Source organism: Urocitellus parryii, chromosome 4, assembly GCF_045843805.1.
Source record: "Urocitellus parryii isolate mUroPar1 chromosome 4, mUroPar1.hap1, whole genome shotgun sequence".
NCBI classification, from domain to species: Eukaryota; Metazoa; Chordata; class Mammalia; order Rodentia; family Sciuridae; genus Urocitellus; species Urocitellus parryii.
This window is the reverse complement of record NC_135534.1, coordinates 126,408,432-126,410,539: the sequence shown is the minus strand read 5'-3', so window position 1 is coordinate 126,410,539 and position 2,108 is coordinate 126,408,432. Positions and strand designations below refer to the sequence as shown.

The window sequence follows — 2,108 nt, the reverse complement described above, 5'->3', positions numbered from 1 at the left end:
TGAAAGCAATATAAATAATCTACTAATGGATGAATAAATAAATAAAACGTGGCATATATATACATATATACACACTTATTATATATATATATATATATATATATATATATATATATATACACACACACACACACACATATGACTACTATACAACCTTAAAGAGAAATTCTGTAATTTATGACAACATGGATGGAATTGGAGAACATTATGATACGTAAAGTAAGTCAGGAACAAAAGACAAATACTATATGACCTTTCTTATATGTGAAGTCTAGAAAAATCAAACTCACAGAAATAAAGAGTAGAAAGGTGGTTACCAGAGTCTGAGGGGAGAAGGAGGGATAATGAAATGGAAGATATTGACCAAACAGGAAAGAGTTTTTGTAAGGTCAAGGAATATATTTTAATGATCTTTTGTACTGTATGGTGACCACAGTTAACGATAATATATATTTTAAAATTACTAAAAGAATAGATTTTAATATTCTCCCCACAAAATTATGTTAGTGAGGTAATAGATATATTAATTAACTTAATTGAAACTTTCTACAATGTATATATAAAATCAAACATCATTTTGTACCACATAAATATACACATTATTTGTAAATTAAAAATAAAAAATTATGTTAGTCTAAGTATCCTCATCAAACTAAGTACAAGATAGGGATTTTAAAGTTGGCTAAAAAATAAACATTCAATTATGGAGTGCCTGAAAGGTACCCTTTTTAAACATAAAGGCACAAATAAGCTAAACATAAATGGAAGAAAAATATTAGACCAAACTGCCCTGGATCAAAATATGACAAACATGGCTATGATTTCGAGCAAAAAAGATTTCAGAGGAAAGAGTATTCTCAGGGAATTATCATTAAACTCTGGCTATTTCAGTTCTCTCTCTCTTTTTTGGAATATTTCAAACTAACTCCTTCTTTTTCTTTTTGAATCTGATGATCTCTTTCCCTGACGAGAGATTCTGGCAGTGACTCTATACCTGGTTCATCATCCTTTGCATCTTTTCAAATGTTACTTCTTTAGAGAGGTTGCTTTTATGTTTTTTAAAAATATGAAATGTTTCCTGAGTTTGTGCATCCTCCTTGTGCAGGGCCCATGCTAATCTTCTCTTTATCATTCCGATTTTAGTATATGTGCTGCTGTTATGGTTTGTATGTGAGGTATCCCCCAAAAACTCAAGTATGAGACAATGCAAGAGGGTTCAGAGGAGAAATGTTTAGATTGTGAGAGCCTTAAATTAATCAGCAAATTAATCCCTGAAGATTTTACCTGAGTGGTAATGAGGCAGATGGGGTGTGGCTGGAGGTGGTAGGTCATTGTGGCTGTGGCTTTGGGGTATATATTTTGTCTCTCTCTCTCTGCTTTTTGATCATCATTGAACCACTTCCTTACCCTATCCTTTTTTTCCCCTTTTTATGTATTTTACTTTTTTTTTTTTTTACAAAGTATACATAGGGAGGGACATACAATATTTAATAGGATATTTCTATAGAACAATACTTATATTATGTCCAGTTCTCTCTTCTTAATTGATTTCTTGGCTGAGCAGAAGCTGTTTAATTTGATGTTGTCCCATTAACTTTTTTTTTCCTTTTTAATTTTTTTTATTAGTTGCTCAACTTATCCTATACTTTTTTTCTGCCATAATGTTCAGCCCCACCTTGAGCACGGAGGAACAGGGTCTGCTGTCTGTGGATTGAGACCTCTGAAACTGTGAGCCCTCAAATAAACTTTTTCTCCCCTACAGAAAAAGATTTTTTAAAATTTCTTTACTAAAAGAATTTTAATTTCTGTCTTGTTAAAACAAAAACAATAAAAATGCCGCTTGTCCTTTAGTCACAGTGATGAAATAGCTGGTTAAAACAGCTGCCAAAGTGAGCACCAAAGAGGTTTCTTCAGATTATACTATCTATAGTAAATATACTCACCCACCTACCTACCAACCACCACACTGTTAGTCTTTATAACAAGAATCAATAAATTATTGCATCAGGCTAAACCCAGCACATCATCTGTCTACCACCTGATTTTATAAACAAGGTTTTTTTTTGGAAATGCAGCCACACGCATTTGTTTAATGTTATTTATGGCTG

General features: G+C 32.1%; 1 pseudogene; it reads right to left on the bottom strand.

Moving 5' to 3' along the window:
• Positions 1 to 1,060: 1,060 nt before the first annotated feature.
• LOC113193715 (U6 spliceosomal RNA) lies at positions 1,061 to 1,155 on the bottom strand (annotated as a pseudogene).
• Between the last annotated feature and the right edge of the window lie 953 nt (positions 1,156 to 2,108).